Source organism: Podarcis liolepis (assembly GCF_965112155.1).
Source record: "Podarcis liolepis genome assembly, chromosome: 7".
Classification (NCBI taxonomy): domain Eukaryota; kingdom Metazoa; phylum Chordata; class Lepidosauria; order Squamata; family Lacertidae; genus Podarcis; species Podarcis liolepis.
This window is the reverse complement of record NC_139561.1, coordinates 59609191-59625254: the sequence shown is the minus strand read 5'-3', so window position 1 is coordinate 59625254 and position 16064 is coordinate 59609191.

Below are 16064 nucleotides of genomic sequence, written 5' to 3'. Positions count from 1 at the left end.
ATGAATGTTTAACGGTTCGATCATGAATAACTGCACATAGGAGAATGCCATATTAGAGTCAGGCTGAACATTTCTCACTGCCATGCCAACTGTTAGATGAGGAGGCCAACTGTGCAAGCCGGTCAGGAAGGAACTGAAGCATGGGGGCCCACTAAGACCAGAGGAGTCCTTGACTCTGGGCTTCTCTGAACAAAGAACAGAAACTATGGATGAGCCACTTCTTACCAGAATAAATGGTGGCACTTCACACCGCAAGAGAAGAGCTTCATGATCAATGAGGGGTTGCACCCGCCCAGCACCCCCTGGGGGGAAAATATGCTTCCCCAAAGTCTAGTCTGTGGCATTGCCTTAAGCAGCCCTTCGTCTCTCTTGAAGCAGTCAGACTCCAGATCAGTGTTATTTTAAATCTGCATTTTAATCCCCCAGTGCTGCAAATAACCTGAAATCAAAGGCAACTGAAGAAGAAAATAATACCCATCTCATATAAACACACACAAGCTTGCAGATGGATGACTCTGGAAGTAATGAGGCTGGGAAAGACATAATGTCAGACTCCTCCCCTCCAACATTCAGCCACAGTATCTAAAGGCTTGCAACTTCCTGCAGAATCCAGGACTCAGTTCTTTGGATTCATGGTAAAAGCCTCAGTCATGACACAGCAAGCATAGGGAGCGCTGTCATTCCAGCTTTGTAGGAACCCTGATGTGCGCTCTCTTCTGAGTGGTTTCCAAGAGGGTTACTGTGCTCATCTGTTGCTAAAAAACAGCAACAACCCAGCAACCCTGAACTGATGACATAGACCTTCATGGTGGTTGACATATGTTCAAATTTCTCTTTGGTTATATGTACATGTGTTGCAAAGCCAGGAGGAAATACATCTAAATGGGAGGTGTAGGGTGTAATTTTTAATGTCCCCCCACTGAGCCAGTGTGGTGTAGTGGTTAAGAGAGGTTGTCTTGTAATCTGGGGAACCGGGTTCGCGTCTCCGCTCCTCCACATGCAGCTGCTGGGTGACCTTGGGCCAGTCACACTTCTGTGAAGTCTCTCAGCCCCACTCACCTCACAGAGTGTTTGTTGTGGGGGAGGAAGGGAAAGGAGAATGTTAGCCGCTTTGAGACTCCTGAAGGGGAGTGAAAGGCGGGATATCAAATCCAAACTCTTCTTCTTCTAAAAGACAGGTACACGAAACATCTCCTGGCAAAGTAGGAAATAAGCCTAGTGGATAGATGGGGAGCTGGAAACTCCTTTTTACTGTGCCAGTTTTCTTCCTCAGGTGTGGGAGCATTTAAATTGGCACTCCATCTAGCTGTCCATCTAGATCTATATTGTCTACACTGACTGGCAGTGACTCCCTGGGATTTTAGGCAAGAGACATTCCCAGTCCTACTTGGAGATGCCAGAGATTGAGCGCAGGACTTTCTGAATGTAAAGCCGATGCTCTTCCCTGAACTACGGCTCTTCAGCTTCAGGCCACACTTCAATGCTGTTCACCTCAACCCTCTGCCACCTTACTCTGAAGTACGTTCCATTGTGTTCAGTGGGGCTTACTGCCAACTGAGTGTACATTAAATCACAGCTCCTGTCTGGTTAGAGACAGCCTACAACCTCATATTTACCCACTTATTTGTGTGGCCCATTATATATATATATTTCCCCAGTGTGCTTGCAAACTGTGACTATATTTATCCAGCTCTAGCAAAGGAGGAGGGGGTGGGGGTGGGATGGGGCAGCAGGTGCCCCTGGGAGGGGAGAGTAGCTTATTCATAACAGGCTCTGGGAAGCTGAGTTTAGTTTCTTGTCCTTGCCAGAACTTTGTTGTTGCTAGTCAGACTGAACACGTATATTTACATGTATGCTTAGAACCAGCAGATCCCATTTATAGATTTGTAGTTCTCTGGAGTATTTCAGCGTTAGCAGGAAGGACTCATGCCTATAAATCTAAGCACATACTGCAGCACATTGACTGGAGAATTCTGGGCCGCTGTCCATACACAATCCCCCTTACTTGTCCCTTACCCTTGTTCCACTTTCTAAAAATTCTCTGGGGAAAATTTTTTCCCCCAGAAAAGAACATAACCCTGCCAGTGAAAAGGCATTTCAGGGCTTGGACCAATCCAAATGGACTTAGCACGCATCTGCTCGTCCCGTGCCTACAAAGCACGGCTCTGAGTGGCTTTCTGCTTGTTCCATGCTTTCTAGGCACGTGTCCAAGCACTTTTGTTTGCCCCACAACTTCCCCCTGGAAAACCCGCTCTTTAGTGCTGAATCAGAGCAAACGTAAATCTACAGGAAACCCAACTGACATTTGGTCCAATTCAGCAGTAAAGATTGAGTTTGGATGAGCCCTCAAACTTTTCTCCAGCTAGCAAAGGCCCAAGATCAGTGATGGCCAAACTTGGCCCTCTAGCTGTTTTGGTACTACAACTCCCATCATCCCTAGCTAACAGGACCAGTGGTCAGGGATGATGGGAATTGTAGTCCCAAAACAGCCAGAGGGCCAAGTTTGGCCATCACTGCCCAAGATAGTTCACCTTGGCACATTAACTTCCATCTTTTTTCTGTAATAATTTTAATCAAATTTTCTGTTTTACAATTTCAAATTAACATTTTACAAACTTTAAATAGCCAATGACTTTCCTTCTCTATCCATGGTTCATTTTACATATCATACATCCTTGCATATTTTACTATAACCATCCCCTGCCACAGCCACCACAGCACACCCAACTCCACCTCTTACAATGTCTGCTGTGATGTCCCAGTGATATCTGTTATTTAAATCTTGCACTGGCCAACCCACAGCCTAGGCTCTCAAAACCGTCTTACAGGAGAAAACAATAAAATAGTACAATGTAAGACAAACCACAGTGGAGCAGAATAAAATGCCAGCATAAGACCCAGTCAGATTCAGACCAATAATCCGAAAAGGGCAACTGAGCAAGGTGTCACCAGACACTGAATACAGAACAGGGGCAATGCATGGCAGATCTCCCTGGGGTAGGAATCCTCAAGATGGGGTGTCCCAAAAGGCTGCACCCTCTGGAAAACAGCTGCCTCTCTTCTAAAAGGCCTCCTGGGTTGTTCCCCAAGGCAGGTACAAGTTAGGAAATGCTTCAGGAGCCACTAAACATCACAAGGAAGCTTAACAGGCAGTCTGAGCAACAAGTTCACATCCCAGATGTGGGAGGGGGATCTTTTGGATGGGAAGCCAGGAAGCAGGGCTGGCCTGCCTCACCGCTGGAGGGGGCATGAATAGAGGAGAAGAACAGGGGGAGGGAGGGAAGTATGCAAGCCAAACTACAGAACAGGGCATTGAGCAGCCTCAGTCTCCGTAGATGTGTCCAGAGAGGGAGAAGCACAAGTGGCAAAATGAATGAGCCTGGAGCAAGCTCAGCCAGAGCTCTTCCATTCCCCGTTGCTTCCTCCCCAGTCAGCAGAGCGGATGTTGGATGATTGCACAGCAAAAATCCCTCTGATGCCAAGACAAAAAAAAAACAACCCTGTACGAGAACAAAGAGAGCAAATGGTGCCACACCCTGAAATTATAAGAACAAGGGCTGTACTGAGTCATATCACTCATCCGCTCCCCACCCCCTACCCCCACCCCAGGAGACCGTGGATGATCCAGGAGGCTTTGGGCATCTGGGTGGGAGGCCCACACACAGAGCCAGAGCCTTGGAGAGAGAGAGAGCTTACACACACACACACACACACACACACACACACACACACAATCATAGAAACACCCAAGGCAAGAGTCATGGAAACAATACATACACAGACAGGCAGGCAGGATCAGAAGGCGAACATCTGGGAGATATATAGACAGGAAAACGCTGGCCTAGAGAACAGCACGGCAAATTTCTATACAGAATGTACGACATGGAAAGGAACAGGCTGTGTCCAGATACAAACACTCACTGCTGCACAAAGCCTTCCCCAGATTCTCAGGTTTTTATTTACGAATCTGCAGTTGTTATGACATTTGAAGGATCCAGGTGCCTTTCATCCCCCCCCCCAAGCCCTCAATTCAGAAAATGAACCACAAGTAGTAGTATGCTGATTCATATGGCATGGGTGAGTTTTCCCAACTACCATTACTTTTGCTCATTTGCTTCTCTGTTCGCGTCTTGTAGAGAAAACCAAAGAAGAAAACTGAAGCCTGGAGAAAGACGCTTGTTTCCAAAGAGCTGAAAGAGTCATTGTTGATTGTGGTGTGTACATTTCTCTGTAGAGTCTAGCAGGTTTGGAATTGCTTCAAAACTCCACAAAACCTGTTTGATGAGAGGTAGCAGAGGGATAAGAGAAATGTATGTAAACCATGGGAAGCACCTCTCTGAAGAACCATTGTCTGCCTGTGGCCTTACAGTGCTACCCTAAATCATGTTTACTCAGATGAAAGTTTCACTGTTTTCAGTGGGGCTTCCTCCCTAGTACGGAAGATGGCTACCTTCCCATCCTAAACACTGATGGGCATCATGAAAAAAAGAGAAAATGCATCATCAAAAAAGATAGCAGACACTTGTTTTGCATAAGATTCCCATATGCTATTTTATGTGTAAATTTAGAAACAATTTATATAATTTAAATAGAAATACAGTACATTTCACCAAGTGGGAAAGACTGACTAGGAGGCCAACTCAGTCTGCTGTCCAATGCTCTTGATGGACAGCTGGATGAAAAGAAGGAAGTTTTAGACCAGGGGTCTGCAACCTTTAAGACAAAAAGAGCCACTTGGACCCATTTCCGAAGGAAAAAAAACTGGGAGCCGCAAAACCATTGCGACATTTAAAACTAATATATCTCCGGAGCCGCGATCTGACAGCGGGCGGGAAGGTGACGTCGGGATGGTGTGCGACTAATGCACGCACCGCCCCCATGCGACGTCACAGCCAGTACAGCGCCCGCCACAGTGGGGAGTGTCGGGGTGCACAATGCGCCTCCTCCCCTCGCTAGTATCCGCCCCGGAGCCGCAGCAAAGGTGTAAAAGAGCCACATGCGGCTCCGGAGCCGCGGGTTGCAGACCCCTGTTTTAGACCCTTTGGAAGCCCATGGTGACCTGTTTGCAAAGCACTTTGAGGATAAAGTCACTTGCCTCCCTAGAAATCTTAATGCCACAGGAAAAGGCATAGTATCAAATTTTTGCAAACTTATTATTCATTTGATACTATTATTCATTTGATACTGTATTGTTTGGGATTGTGGGTCCCAAATTGTTGCAAAATAATGATCAATAATTATCAAAACCGAAAAGAAATCTCAATGCCACTTTTATTGCAGTTTCCTCCAGTGCCGTGTCCATCACAATATCTGCAGATTCAGTTTATGCAGCCTGATGATGTGCACCTGGTGCTTCCAATGATGTGTCCAATGACATGCTCCCTTCACCCTTGCACCTCTGGGCTTATTAAACCACGTTGATGGGCTATGACAGGGTGTGGCCAACACATCTTTGCGAGAGGGACTGAGTCCGGCACACTTGAAAGAAGTGATGATCCAACCACTCCTGAAAATGCCCACCTGGACCAATTTGCACCCTGTTGCTTGGGTGCAAATACCCGATTTGGGGAGGTGATGCCCAGTATCCAAAATGATTAGCATTAATCCACATGTAATCAGGGCCATACAAAAGCAGCAGACAACAGTGCCCATAATTAGCAACAAAGTAAAAAAGGGAGGCGTATATCTTTAACATTTCCATCGGCAGTGACTACTGCAGTGAGGAAGAGAGAAATGAATCAGAATTTCCTGCTTTGAATCCAGCCACTGCTATACAGTGGTACCTCAGGTTAAGTACTTAATTCGTTCCAGAGGTCCATTCTTAACCTGAAACTGTTCTTAACCTGAAGCACCACTTTAGCTAACGGGGCCTCCTGCTGCTGCCGTAGCAAGATTTCTGTTCTCATCCTGAAGCAAAGTTCTTAACCTGAGGTACTATTTCTGGGTTAGCGGAGCCTGTAACCTGAAGCGTATGTAACCCAAGGCACCACTGTAATCCCACTGGTGGGTCTTAGGCAAGCACCTCTTGCTCAGCCTCAGCTTCCCAGCTGCAGTATTTAGTTAAAATTATTTATTATTACTGCCTTTCCTCCAAAGAATTCAAGGTGGTATACACAGTTACCCCACTATCCCCATGTGGGGGAAGGTTAGGTTGAGAGATTATTACTGATGAAAGGGCAGCTTCATGGCTGAGTAGGTATTTGAACCCAGGTCTCCCAGGTCCTACCTAGACCAACACTCTAACCCAGGCTTCCTCAACCTCGGCCCTCCAGATGTTTTTGGCCTACAACTCCCATGATCCCTAGCTAGAAGGACCAGTGGTCAGGGATGCTGGGAATTGTAGTCTCAAAACATCTGGAGGGCCAAGGTTGAGGAAGCCTGCTCTAACCACTACACCACACTGGTTCTGATTACACACTGCCATGATTACTCAACGCAGGGTGGTGGCCTTGATGTGGGAGGCTGCTTTGCACTGTTGGGCCATTAACTCAGTGATGCCTTCCTTGGCTCACTGGGATCTTGGGTGGGAAAGGATCTTTCCCTGTCTTGGTCCCTGGGATTCTTTTGACTGGAGATGCCAGCGGCAGATGCCCGGGGGCTTCTGCTCACAAAGAGGATGCTGCACCCCTGAGCTATGACACCTCCAGCTAGCTGCCAAGTCCTCTTCACTGGCCTGATTATAAATCCACACACCACAACTTGTTGTTTTCCAAAACAGGGCTAGCAAAATAGAAAACCACATAACTTCTACAGATAGACAGACAGACAATTAGATGGATAAACCATGGTGAGTCGTCTCCCTTCCTTGTAGGCTCATTTTCTGCAATCACAAAGTTGCAGGCAGGCAAAAGGTTTGTTCTTTTTGAGTTCAGTTACAATACAAAATCCAGTCCTTGAGGTGCTTTTAATGGTGGCATTTATAAAAGAGGGAGGGGAGAATTAAGTGCTCAAAACGGTGTAGGCACAGGGGGAAGAACATTGTCTCTGTAGCTGTGGCTAATTGGCAAACCTGTCTGGTACTTTCACCAAACCGGCATCATCCAGAGGCCCAGACTGAAAAGGGGATTGGGCTCCCACACGAGTAGCCACGTGGAATAGGCAGTTTTAGTAGGTGCAGTCTGCGTGACAAAGAACAACTGCCGGCATTGCATTTCCTCCATTTCTCAAGGCGCAGGAGAGCCTGTTGTCTTTCCTACACCTGGCCATGGCCCCTGTCAGGATGAAGCTGCACATCAGGCTGGCTGCTCTTAGACCTATCCCACCTCATTGGTTGTTCTCTGGTCCCCTCCCACACTGCCCTTCCTGCTGCTTGGATATCCAGCCCAGGTCACTCTGGGACGCCTTTGTTCTTGATGACTTCCTGCCTGCTCAGTTGGTCCCCTCCCCATCCGTGCTCTGTCTTGCAGCCAATTGCATGCTCACCTGTTGCCCAATATCCTTGAATGGGTTCCAAGGCAGGTAAGAAAGGCGGGGGAGGAGGAGGGAAGAATGGAAAATACTCTTGCCACACCCAGCCTGATAAGAATTTGCAGCTGTGGCTGTTGACATGGCAACACTTTCTTCGGAGTTTTGTTTTTGCATTATATATGTTTTTAACCTGGTGCATGATGCAGGTTGGGACGCGGGTGGCGCTGTGGTTTAAACCACAGAGCCTAGGACTTGCCAATCAGAAGGTCAGCGGTTCGAATCCCAGCGACGGGGTGAGCTCCCGTTGCTCGGTCCCTGCTCCTGCCAACCTAGCAGTTCGAAAGCACGTCAAAGGGCAAATAGATAAATAGGTACTACTCCGGCGGGAAGGTAAACGGCGTTTCCGTGCACTGCTCTGGTTTGGCAGAAGCGGCTTAGTCATGCTGGCTTAGTCATGACCCGGAAGATGTACGCCGCAACCCCAGAGTCGGTCACGACTGGACCTGATGGTCAGGGGTCCCTTTACCTTTACCTATGATGCAGGTTGTTGTTGTTTAGTCGTTTAGTCATGTCCGACTCTTCGTGACCCCATGGACACCCAAATAAAAGGGCAGAGAGCAAAATTTTGACATGCTGGCATTCAGGGGTACCACTTTATCTGTTTGGGCCACTGACCTGTTTCTTAGCCTTTATTTATTGTGTTTTTTATCCCACTTTTTCTCCAAGGAATTTAGGGTGGTGCACCTGGTCCATCCTTCTCCCTATTTTATCATCACAACGATCCTGTGAGGTAGGCTAGGATTAGAGAGGGAAACTGGCCAAGGGGTGAGGATACAGAATCTATTCACACTGTTGACAAAGTAAGAGATAAATTTGAGGGAATGTATGATAAGCAGCTGGTTTAGGTAGAGAATTGGGAGATCTAGTGACCAGCGAGTATTGCCTTGAAACCTTTCATTTCCACTGCATTCTATTTACTTTGTTATGTGTGAGCCAAACACACACAGAGAAAAATCTCACCGCCGATATCTGTATCTGTAGCGGCCTCTTGTGGCCAAAGGGGTGCCTCGACCTCCCAAAAGGGTCACCAAAATCCTCATCGCAAGTCCATGTTTTGTTTCTGAGCCTTTCTTGCCAGCAGCATCAGCCTCTGGAGGGGAGGGGCAGAGCCAGGTCCCAGGGGGAGGAGGAGGCAGAGAGAGTGGGAAGGGCGACTCTTGCAACTCTGGACATGATGCAAAACTGAGACCACTCTCCTAGCAAATCTTCCCTTCTTTGGAAAATCGTCGCCGACAGCTGCAGCAAATGTGGTGATTCAGATTTTCCCCAGAAGAACATGATCCAAATGTTCTCAGCACCCTCTTCTCTCAGGAACAGGCAGAAGGAGAAATTCATGATTCCATCTCCTGGGCCTGCAGCATTCAGGTGAAGTAGGAAAGCTGGCTAAAGGCAGCTGAGCAAAGCATTTCCCCTAGTGGGACAGGGACCAATCATCCATATCTGCGGTACCCTCCTGACTGAGAACTGAGACCCCAGGGAGCTGACTCTCCTGCCTTTGGGCACTTTCCCAGCCCTTCCCTTCATTTCTGTGTAGGATGACCAGAGGAAGATGAGGCCAGGGCCCTTTGGATATTGGCCATGCAAGCAGCTGACCCTGCCAAAATCCCCTCTTCTACTGCACAACCCTTAGGGGGCCTGTCCTAGGCTTCCTCTGACCACTCTGTTTGTAGGGCAAGAAAAGTCCCCCTTGTGGAATTCCTTTACGAACCCTCAACATGAAGTCACAGGAAGAGCTCTGCTAGAACAAAATCACTCTAACGCTCTCTGTGGATCATGGTGGCTGGGGCTGGTGGTATTGTACCCCAAATCATCTGGAGGGCACCAGGTTGGGGAAGCTTGTAGTACCATAGTGGAAGCAGCCTTGGACCAGTAACTACCTGCATCCTAACCTACCTCACAGGGTTGTTATGAGAATAAAATGGGGGTGCAGGACCATGCTTCTTGGAGGAAAGGCAGGATAATATTGTTATAAGTGTTTCAAGTAAATATGAGACTATTTATGTCGCATTTTTGAAGAAGAAAAATTATTGTTGCAGTATAAAACACTTCATAAGCATAGACAGTGGAACAGACGCCCTTGGGAGGTTTTGGCCTCTCCTTCCTTGCAGGTTTTTAAGCTTCTTCTTCTTTGGCGATCACTCATAGCCGAGTAAGATTGCCTTCCATGGACAGAGTCTTAGCAGTGAGTCCGTAGGTGACTGTGGAGGCCAATTCTGGATCCACACATCCTTCCACAGTGGGGACCTAGGTTTCCAGGCAGGAGTTGATCATGGTGAGGGTTTGCCAAAAAGTGCCTTCCTCTTAGCTTGTTTCTCCCTTTTGTCCTGAGTTTTAAAGCAGAGGTTGGATGGCCATCTATCCTGTATGATCTAATTGAGATTCCTGTGTTGCAGGGGGTTGGACTAGATGATCCTGAGGGTCCCCTCCAACTCTCCAATTCTATGAGTCTTTACAACAACCCTGTTTGGTAGACCATTTCTAATTTGTTTGCTGAGTATTGGGCGGGTGTGTGTGTGCTGAGGCTGAGAGAAAGCCGTTTGACTACCTCTTGGCAATGAGGGCCTGGCAAGGGGTGGTTTGCTGTTATGCTGAACCTGTTCTCAGGGTGCCTCTTGATACAACTTTCCCTTTTCACTTAGTCTGTGGATGCCAGCCCTGAGCCTTAAGTGCTTCTGCAATTACATAAATAACAACTGTTCTGTAATGGATGGGCTGGGCTTCCCCTGCAGCAGAAGCAAAAAGCTCAAGGGTGAATAATGGCGGGACTTAAAGTTCCGCCTGAAAAACTGGAGAAGATCCAAGCCCCATTTTCTGCCTGCACCTCCCAGCAGCCAGCGGCAGTAAAAACAGCACACAGAAAATGAGGGAAACAATCACTGAAGAGCTCTGATGGAATCAGGAAAGGGAGACAGCAAAGAAGAAGGAACACTAAAGGGGGAGATCTCTACACCTGGGGTAAAAGAGTGAAAGAGCTCCATTTAAATGAAAATGTTGCTTCCAGACAACCTGCTCATTCAGCATTCATCCTGATATTTGCAGGGAGTTTACATTATGCCAGCTGTTCATTGAGCCTTCATTCCAGTTTGCTCATCTGGAGGCTATGCAATGTTGCATCAAACAACTGTCATGAGACAGCTTCCCATGCATTTTGCCCTTACTTTCATTATTGAAAACAGTTTAGAGCAGGAAACAGATTTATTCTGCAAGGACGCCAAATCAACTTTAACTGCACTACCTGAATTTGCTGGTACAGTGGTACCTCAGGTTAAGTACTTAATTCGTTCCGGAGGTCCGTTCTTAACCTGAAACTGTTCTTAACCTGAAGCACCACTTTAGCTAACGGGGCCTCCCGCTGCCGCTGTGCCGCTGCTGCACGATTTCTGTTCTCATCCTGAAGCAAAGTTCTTAACCTGAGGTACTATTTCTGGGTTAGTGGAGTCTGTAACCTGAAGCGTATGTAACCCAAGGCACCACTGTAGTCCCACTGGTGGGTCTTAGGCAAGCACCTCTTGCTCAGCCTCAGCTTCCCACCTGCAGTATTTAGTTAACCTGAAGCGTATATAACCTGAAGCGTATATAACCTGAAGCGTATATAACCCAAGGTACCACTGTATGTGATTACATCCCACCTGAAAATAGCAGCCACGCGCCCAGGAGCTGTGCCATAGCAGGGTCACCGCTGGGTAAACCAATGGAGTGCTAAGAACATGCATAGGGTGGTAGTGGATCTTGGGGTGACGGACACTGCAGCAGCCTTCTCCCACCGGGTGTTCTGATCTACAGCTCCCATTAGCCCCAGCCATCATTGCCTGGGGAGGGGGGCAGCGGCAGGCTGGGGAAGGCTGCACTACAGGCATATACACTGGTGTGACAGTCATTCCCTTTCACTAAGCAGCTCTGGGAATTCTGTGAGGCAGGTGGGCATGAGATATTTAAGCAAATAATTCCCAGTACCCTCATCAAACAACAATGCCCCAGAACCATAGCAAGTCAAATGGATGACTGATATAAATAACCCAGAATTGGATAGTAACTTTATCAGTACCAACTAAAAAGTCACAAATATGTGTCAGGTTTTTGCAGAATTCATCAGGCAAGATGCTATGCAAGGCAAGGGGGAGGGGGATGAGGAAAACTAAAAATCAAACCAGAAATAACAACCACAGCAACCACAACAAGGTTGGATGTTATTGCCATTAAGTTCAAAGATTGAGACTGCAGACTAACTTCTCTACTATACTGTAAATGTGTGTGTTATTCTGCCTTATTTTGGCAGGCGATATGGGAGAAGGGACAGAGAGAGAGAGAGAGAGAGAGAGAGAGAGAGAGAGAGAGAACAAGACAAAAGACAAAAGAGCAAGGATTTGGACAGAAAGAGGCAAGCTTTGTGTTCTCTTTTTAATGGTTGTGGAAGTCAGTCTGAAGAAAATGAAGCAATTAAACCAGCGGATCTTGATTTGCCAATGGAGTGTGGTTTGCACACAAACCTCCTTGTGGAGGAGGAGCTGGAGGTGGGGAGTCTCTAGCTAGCAGTGAGCCACAGAGATTGCTAAATACAAATCGATTTTGCTTAATGACTTGGAAGGCTGAAAATGCAGTTGGCTGATGATGGAAGGAGGAGAAGGAAGAAGAAGGGAGATACAGGGAAGAGGCGCAGAACAACCAACAGAATGAATGCTTCTGCTGGGCTTGAGGAAAGGGTGTGGAGGAGGTGGAAGAAAACCTCATTTGTGCCAAATGTGCTTAAGTGGCTGGTCACCTGAGAAAAGGATATTATAGGCCATTCTCCGAAAGAGTTGCTGACTAGATGATTGGAAATTTGGATAAAGGAGTGCAGTTTAAGACTCTTCCTTATACAGTCGTACCTCGGGTTACAGACGCTTCAGGTTGCGCATGCGCAGAAGTGCCAAATCGCAACCCGTGCATGCGCAGACGCAGTGCTGTGGGTTGCGAACGTGCCTCCCACACGGATCACGTTCACAACATGAGCGTCCACTGTACCTGCAACTCCCCATGGCACCACCTCTCTCTCCCTCAGCCCCTTCAGACTGTCAGTATTTTGCAGGAACCTGAGAAGAGGTGTGAAAGCCATCTTCAAATATCTAAAGGGCTGTCACAGGGAAGATGGAGCAAGCTTGCTTTCTGCTGCTCCAGAGGGCCAGGTCTGAACCAATGGATTCAAATGACGAGAAATGAGATTCCAACTAAATGTTAGGAAGAACTTTCTGACAGTAAGAGCTGTTTGACAGTAGAACAGTGGAATCTCCTTCACTGCAGGTTTTAAAGCAGAGGGTGGCTGGCTGTCATGGATGCTTTAGCTGAGATTCCTGCATAGCAGGGGTTGGACTAGATGACCACCGGAGTCCCTTCCAAGACTACAATTCTATGAAACCACAACTTAGGTCAGTGCAATGCAAGCAGCAGATTCACCAGAAGGAGGAACAACGTGGCCATGGTATCGGTTTCAGGAGCACACACATTTTCTGATTTGTACTAAGCCATAGTTTGGCTTAATGTTACATGTGAATGAGGTCATTGCATTCCAGCTAGGCTGTTCATTAATTGTACCAATGACTGTTAAAGTGTTGCTATCACCCAGCACGGCCAATGATCAGGGATAACAGGTGTTGTAACCCAACATCTGGAGGGCCACAAGTTGCCCCCCTGCTCTGCCCTAAAAGAACAGGTTTGAAGCTTTGGGGTCCTTGTCAATCCACCTTTGTCATTAGGGGCACGTGGCCTCTGAGGCTTGGGGCACCCAGAGCCTTAGACAGTTGCACCAGCTACAGCCCTACCTGGACAGAATGCAGCTTCCATTATCCATGCCCTGATAATCTCCTGTTGTTGTATGTGGAGCTACTTTTGAAAACAACCCAGGAACTTTAGTTGGTAGAAATTATCGCTGCCTGGGTGCTAATGAGGACTGGGCAGGTTGTTATGGAAATATTATGCTTATCACCTTCACTGACTCCTAGTCAATCTCCAGGGTCAATTTAAACTGCTGGTTTTGACTGTTGAAGCTATTCATGGCCTGTGTCCTTGGTACCTGAAGTACTGCCTCATCTCACATGCTCCTGGACCCTGAGATCATCACCTGGGGCTCCTTTGTGTGTTGATGCCAGGTGAAATACAACCAGGTGAGGAACTTTTCAGCAGTCGTCCCTTAGTTGTGGAACACCATCCCAAAAGGCTCCTTTAATATCGTTCCAGCACCAGGCAGATCCCTTTTTACATATACTGTTTTCTAAAACAATGTTATGATTTTGCACCATTTTAGCTCTGTGGATTTTTATTCCTCTGCTCTCCATTTCAAATTGGCTTGTTGTAGCAACATTCCTTTCTCTCTGCAATGTGTGTAGTTAAACTAATGTGTTACTTTATAGTGGTGGGTGTTATATTGGCTGTACCTTGTTTGTTTGTTTACAACTTTGCTTCCATATAACCGATCCTCACTGAAAGCATTGATTCCTACCCTGTTAGATAGTTATACATGATAATTTTGTTTTCATTAGCTATGTGCATGCAGATTTTCTTTAATGCTGCCAAATAAGGAAAATATGGCTTTCCTGTGAAGGAATGTGCAGTTGTCAGTATTAAAGAATTCTTAAACATCTATGCACTGACTTTGGCTAGTTCACACGAAGCAAAACACATCACACACAGAGCAGAAAGGTACTGTGAGTGTTGTCACTGATAGAAAATGTCAGTGGGTGGGCGATAAAATCTATTCTGTCCTAATAGTGCATGGTCTGATTGTTGCATACTTTCAAAGAGCAGGATAAATGGATAAAAAATTGATGTAGGAACTGTCTGTTATACATCAAAGTTTTATCCATTTATCCAGCTCTTTGAAAGTATGCAACAACCAGACCATGCACTAGTAGATCAAATATCAGGGCTCTGGGAGCTAGCTTTTCTTGCTTAAGTAGAACCTGAGTAACAAGATTCATTCTATCTACATTTTGTGCTACAGTATCTAATTTGCATCTTTTCCATGATGCGCTCACAAATTATTTCAGTACATTGCAGATCTCTTCCAGTCATTCTGAACTCATGAAGGCTCAAATTGGGCAAAAAGTGTGGACGTTACTGCACCAAACTCCTATATACTGACTAGGTACAAAAGTGTATTATAGGGCTGTTCCTTTAAATGTGGCTTAGTGGGGAAATACTACAGAAAATTTAATGAAGAGTGTTTAAACTAGGGTCTGAAGGAGAATTGCCTTTTCAAATTACTGATATTACCTAGTCCCCTAGCAGGTAGGGTTGCCACTAAACTCATTTTCTAAGTACTTCCCTTCCTGCCCCAATTCACCTAAACCCCACTCTGCTGTCCAAAATTTACCACTGCATTTTTCTCCAGAACAGGGCTATCTCTGCTTCTGGAGCACAGCACGTTCTGAATCTGCCATAAGTTGCATTGTCCTTGGAAATGGTCATCGCCACAGGCATTATCATCTGCTTACCCCCTTCCCCTGCAGATGACACTCCACCATCTGGTTGCCTAGTTATGTCCACAAACAGAGAGCAGCAGGGCTAACTCAAGGCATCTGATTGCAGCCCACAACAGTTCCCGTGTCCCTCTGTTCCCCTTCCCCAAACAGGTTATTTCTAGGATAAACTAGAAAGAGGTGTCTGGGCTTGCCATTTCACAAGTAGACTCCTTTTTTGTTATTTTTATGCCATAGAAGGCTCTTTTCTACCAGCCCAGCTGACCCTCACTGGTAACCTTGCTGGCAGTTTTAACGTTAGATAGATTTAGGTGGGTATTTATACACACACGAAACATTGTTCAAGTTAACAGCATTCCTACGCTATTGAGTCAAACGCCTCCACAAATAGAGGGGAGAGACATGTGGCTTTCAGTACTCGGTGTTTTATTATTATTTTTAAAAATAACCCTTTATTCCTCTTAAACATGCTTCTTGTAGTTAGCCAGGAGAGGCATGGGTTCACAGTGCAACTGCACTTCTGACCTGAAATTCAAAGCCAACAAGGGAGCAAGCCAGGGCGAGTAACCTTATCCCTGGACAAGGAAGCTGAAGAAAGCTGAGTGAGGAGGTCTGAGCAGCAGCAGGGTGGGCTTATTGCCCGTGGGTGTTGAATGATGCATTTTGCTGCCTGGACAATTGTCCTCCAGGCAGGAAGAGCTCAGTTAGCAAGTATGACTTGGGGGAGCTACATAAGGCCAAATGCCTTTTGCAGGGATGATGCCATATTAATGTACAGTAATACTAGGACTGCCCCCCCGCCACTCCTCTGTGATGCCTTCTGCTCCTTCAAACCCCTCGTATTTTGCCAGTCACCCTTTAGGGCTTGCTACCTTAGTCATCTTTGCCCAATTAAAGTTCATTCTTAACCTGCAATCCTATTACAGTGGTACCTCTGGTTAAGAACTTAATTCGTTCTGGAGGTCCGTTCTTAACATGAAACTGTTCTTAACCTGAGGTACCACTTTAGCTAATGGGGCCTCCCGCTGCCACCGCACAATTTCTGTTCTCATCCTGAAGCAAAATTCTTAACCCGAGGTACTATTTCTGGGTTAGCAGAGTCTGTACCCTGAAGCGTCTGTAACCCGAGGTACCACTGTACATGCC